Consider the following 5,300-nt stretch of genomic DNA (forward strand, 5'->3'; position numbering starts at 1 on the left):
AAGCATTCGTGTCGCCGCCAAAACCCTTGCCGTCGTCGTTGCCATGGGACGAAGGAGAGAGGAAAAGATGCGATGTACATAGCAGCTCACTGCCGTGCTTCATCTCAGCCGCTGCCATGGACGCCGGTGAGTTGCACGATGTCATCGGAGTTTGATGAGGAAGATTCGTAGATTGGGTTTTCCAAAATCAAGGTTTGGAATTTGGTGAAGGTTGGTTCAGTGGTTGGATTCCTGGAGTTGCTGTTCTGCCACCGCCGTTGCTGTAGCCGTGCTTCTATTGCCGGAAAACGGCGCCGTTGTTGCCAGAGAACCACCGTTGAAGCCGCTATTGTTCTGCTGCCGCCGAAACCCTTGTCTTCTTGGTTGGTCGTTTAGATGGTATGCAGCAATTGTGTAAGGTCTTTGGGTTGTTCAAGCTGGAACCTTTGCCAAATTAGTGAGAATAAACAACACTAGGAGGAGTTTGCAAGTTGTCCCTAGTATTTCTTATTCGCCTACTCACCAATTCAAGACATTCACAGTGATGATGGTGGATACGGGTTTCGTGTCAAGAAGTGCTGATTCACAGTGATGATGCCAGAGAAAGATGATGATGGCCAGTTTGCAAGAGGAGGATGGAATAGTGAGGATGGAAGGCTTAGCTGTGGGTATTCAAGCTTCAAAGAGGAAGAAAGTATCGATGAGGATTTTCACGATATTAAAACATTGAAAATTGGTGGTCATTCAGTATGCTTACTTGGAATATTTGATGGTCATGGTGGTTCTCGTGCTGCAGAGTATTTGAAAGAGCATCTCTTTGATAATCTCATGAAGCATCCAAAATTTTTACTGATGCCAAATTGGCTATAAGTGAAACGTACCAAGGTAATAATTCGCAATTTTTGTATTCTGAAAAAGACATTTTCTGGGATGATGGCTCTACTGCTTGAACTGCTGTTTTGATTGATAACCATCTCTATGTTGCTAATGTTAGAGATTATAGGACTATAATATCGAAGGCTGCTCTCTGTGAGGATCATGGGCCAAATAGAAGGGATGAACGAAAGAGGAATTAATGCGTTTAAACTAAATTGAGGTAGGGGCGTTTTCATTAAACTCATTTTTATTCTTAAGAGTTGTTATAAATTGATATTTAAGCAAATAAATATTTTTAGTGATTATGGAGTCTTATGAATTGAATTGAATTGCCTTGAATGAATGTGATTGCTTACTTGACTGTGGCTATTTCTGAATATTGAGTTGGTATTGAGATAGTGAGTGGAAGATTAATTTGAAAATCTGATTTGAATGTTTATCAAGTATAATTTGAGAATTGGAAAATGATTTGATGTTAGAGTTAATTTGGGTTTGGAAAACGGCTTGAGATTTGTGAATGACTTGGATTTGAAACCATTGAAAAGGGTCTGAGTAAATGTTGGTTGGCTTTGTTGGAAATGAATTGAAATCTGGAAAGGATTATAACATTAGAAATAAGTTTGATTTGTTGAAAAATGAGTTTAAATTGAAAATGGTCTGAGATATTGAAATTGGTCTGATTTTGAAATTGAATTGAAAGGAGTTTGAGAAATGGTTTTGTTGGGACCCGAAAAGGGTGGCTGAATCCGAGTTTTAGAGGAGATGCTGCCGAAATTTTATAAAATTAGAAGTTTTATTTGAAGTAGTTATTTTAAAAAGGTTTAATTTTAAGCATTATCATGTGGTTTAAGATTACTTTATTTATCAAAGAAAGAATTTTGTTTGGGATTGAGATTGTTGATTAACGGAAAGAAGGGTGATGATGATTGATTTGAAATATGATTTTTGAATGAATTTGGAAATGGGATATGGATTGACGAATGATGATGATATTGAGAATGGCTTAGATATTGATGAATGATGAATGAATTATTTATATGGCTTATGAATTTGAAATATCTGAGATACGAGGTTCCCTGGATTAAGTGCCGTGGCTTGCCACCACGTGTACCAGGTTGAAAACTCGATACTCTGTTGACCCTACGACGTAAGTGTGACTGGGCACTATATAAATTCCTGGGAATGTTACCCCCATTGAGCTAAGGACAATTCAGACTCTTGGGGATGCACGTCGGGGGACAGTCTAAGGACAATTCAGACTTGTCGGGTTGGCTGGATAACCGACAGATGAGCCTCATCAGCCATAGGACAGGCATGCATCATATGCATTTGTATGCTTTGCTTGGGTTTGAACTTGTTTTGGTTTGCCTAATTGCTAAACTGTTCTTAACTGCTACTTGAACTATTTGCTGTAACTGTTACCTACTTGTGCTTTCCTTGTCTGTCTTGCCTGTGTTTGTCCTGGCGTGCTACATTTGAGAATGAACTTTGGTGCTGAATTAATGACTGTGTTGTTTGATTGCGTGGTTGGTTTCTGATTGAGTTTTTCTTATAAGAAAGGAAAGGTTTCGGATTTCTGAAGGATTAAACATTGTTTCTTTGAAAAAGTTTTGAACAATTTTCTATTGGTTTTAAAAGATTCATAAGGCAATGATAATCGCTAAACCCTAAACCCTAACTCTTATTAAATATCTTCTTATGACAACTTTGAAACTCCGTGGTGAGACCGTGTGGTTAGGTTCTCACCCCCTACAGCTTTACCTTTTCAGGAATCGGATGAAGAAGCATTAAGAAGAGTTATACTGCGTTTAGTTTATATGCTGTTGTATTAATTAGATTATTTTATTCCCTCGTCTTTGTTATTACAAGTTTGTAAGAGGGATAGGAATTGTATGTCTTATATGTATAATATATTGAATTATTATGTAAGGAGTCTTGTATATGAATCTATGCTTGTTTGTATTTTTCTTAAGATAAAGTATTTATTTCTTGTTTTTCAAAGAAATCAGCGATACAGTGTCGAGTCATAGGCTTCTATTTTAATATTTAGTATGTAAAGTAGTCGTAATACTTCTTGCTATCAGAGTAGCGCTGCCGGAAGTGTGACTTCTGATAGTGAGGGTGTTACAGGTAGCACCTCTCCTAAAACTTGGACTCTGCCACCCTTTCTGGGTCCCATCCAAACAAATCCACAACCATCTTTAAGGGGTTCAAAACCAAATCAGCTCAAAATCCAACTGAATCCAAAGATACATTCCATTTTCATATTTCAAGAAACCAAATCAAACTCAAGTCAATTTTCAACGGATTAAACTTGATTTTAAAGTTTTAAAAAAGTGACTTAAAGAAACACTTCAAAACGTCCTTTTCACAAAACCAAATAATAATCAGATCAACCAAGCATTCATATTCATCCAAAACAACCAACATTACATAAGACTTATACAATCACTCAAGTATACACTTTTACCACATAATATCCATATATAATAATTCCAAATTATAAAATTGAGATTTTAGAAAATCCCCTACCTCGATTATCGAAACTCGAAAACTCTAAAACGCATCACAACTCATTTTCTCTCGGCCCGCAACTGCGGCAGCCGTAACCTCCGCTCCAAACCACTTTCTCAGCAACCACAACGACTCTAATCGCAACATATAATAATCAAGACTCGACCCCACGTTAGTAAAATTCATATTCATTAACCAAACACAATAGAATACTAACGCGAGGCTTTTCGAAACATGATTACTTACTGAAATAACAAAATGAAGCAGTTGTGATTCTGAACCGACCTGGCAATAGCTCCAGCAATAACCCCAAGTGACAGTCGCGAGCAAAAACCATGGTGACGGTGACTGTAACAACCACGCGGAGTTAAAAACCTTTCCAAAATCCAAAAGAACAAAAAGTAAAACTTTAAAACCCTTATCGGCAGAGTTTTCCGGTGACGGCAGCGAGGTTTCGGACGGCAGAGGCGACGTGAAGCACTGGGGGTTCAGCAATCGCGGCGGTGGCTCTCCGTCTCCTCTACTGTTCGCGTTCCTTCTCCCTCAGACCAGATCGGTGGCTGACCACCATCAACAGCAATGGAAAGGTGATGGCGGCGGCTAGGCTCGTCAACCACGGCGGCGGCAAAAGGGGATTGGCGACGACGAAGATGGCCCAGACAGCGGCAGCTGCGCGACGCTCCTGGTAGCGTCCTCCTCCCTCGCGTGTCTCTGCTCCGGCGGTGCACTGAATAGCAACAACATGGGCTCCACAGGACGGCGACGCTCCTCCTCGCGCGGTTCTTGCGGTAGCTCAGCAACGGCGGCAATAGCAGTGTCGCCCTTCTCATGCGCGCGCACACGCGCTCTCTCTTTCTTGCGTCGGGCTCCTGCCTCGCCTCCCTCTCATTCGCAGTTCTATTTCCGGTGCGGCCCAACAACGATCGACAGCGAAAATCTGACGAAGTCGGCGGCGCTATGCTTCCTCCACGCTTGCGAGCTCGACCGTTGTAAGAACCGGATTTTTCACGAATAAAATTATTAAAATTCCCAAATTAGATTCCAAAATGTTAAAATGAGAATTTGGGGATTTAAATATGATTTTTGGACTCAGTAGGTCTTTCTGAGTCAGAAAATGTGTTTTCTGCAAAAAAACGTGAAAAATCGCGAACCGGTTCAAGTCTGCTTGGTGCTGCGCGAGAAAAAGTGAAAACAGCCGAAAACCTTAGAAAAATAATAGAAATAGACAACCGGGCATTAGTGTTAAAGGTTTGGCCCAAAGTTGGGCCGAACGGGCGAAAAACGCTAACAAGTTGGACCGGGCCCATGTTGGGTCCAAGCCCAACATATATAAGGGTTCATTAATGAACCCATTCAACACAACACACCCATAAACACACACACACACCAGCTGCAAGAAGGAGAGGAGAAGAGAGAAGAGCACTATTCATCTCCTCACTCTTTTCATTATATCTTGAGCTACGGTGCTCCAATTTGCGTGCCGTCAGCGGCTATGCAAAGCTCTCGCCGAGCCCATCATTTTTATCTAAGCTTTGTGGTAAGTCTATTGAGTTTCCCTGCCCAGTTTTCGTGCCCTTGTGCATTTCGAGTTTTAGGGTTTGGTTTTGAGGGAAATCTTGTGTCTTGGGTGTTTTAGGTACACTCTAGCACTTGATTGTTGGTGGTTTTGGCTTCCAAAACTGTTGGACAAGGTAAGAGCTCTTGAAAACCCTTGTGAATTTATGTTCATGTTGAGCCCTAATTTGATTAGTGATGTTTGTTGTGTATATAGCTTGTTTGTTGTGAGTTGGAAGCTTTTGGAGCTTGTTGGAGTCATATTGGAAGCTTGCTTGTGGTTGGAAGCTCAACTTGTGCTCTTTTGGGGTTTTGGTTCATATTGGGAATCGGCCAAGGTATGGTTTCGGTTTTCTCTATGTAGTATATAATATTCA

At 40.8% G+C, this 5,300-nt stretch overlaps 1 long non-coding RNA gene across 1 annotated transcript; it reads left to right on the forward strand.

The window, feature by feature from the left end:
- Nucleotides 1-683: 683 nt before the first annotated feature.
- Nucleotides 684-2,660, forward strand: LOC112740592 (uncharacterized). The gene is made up of 3 exons (XR_003171241.3): nt 684-864; nt 974-1,075; nt 2,625-2,660. It is a non-coding gene; the product is annotated as an uncharacterized lncRNA (long non-coding RNA).
- Nucleotides 2,661-5,300: the final 2,640 nt, after the last annotated feature.

This window comes from Arachis hypogaea, chromosome 14, assembly GCF_003086295.3.
Source record: "Arachis hypogaea cultivar Tifrunner chromosome 14, arahy.Tifrunner.gnm2.J5K5, whole genome shotgun sequence".
NCBI classification, from domain to species: domain Eukaryota; kingdom Viridiplantae; phylum Streptophyta; class Magnoliopsida; order Fabales; family Fabaceae; genus Arachis; species Arachis hypogaea.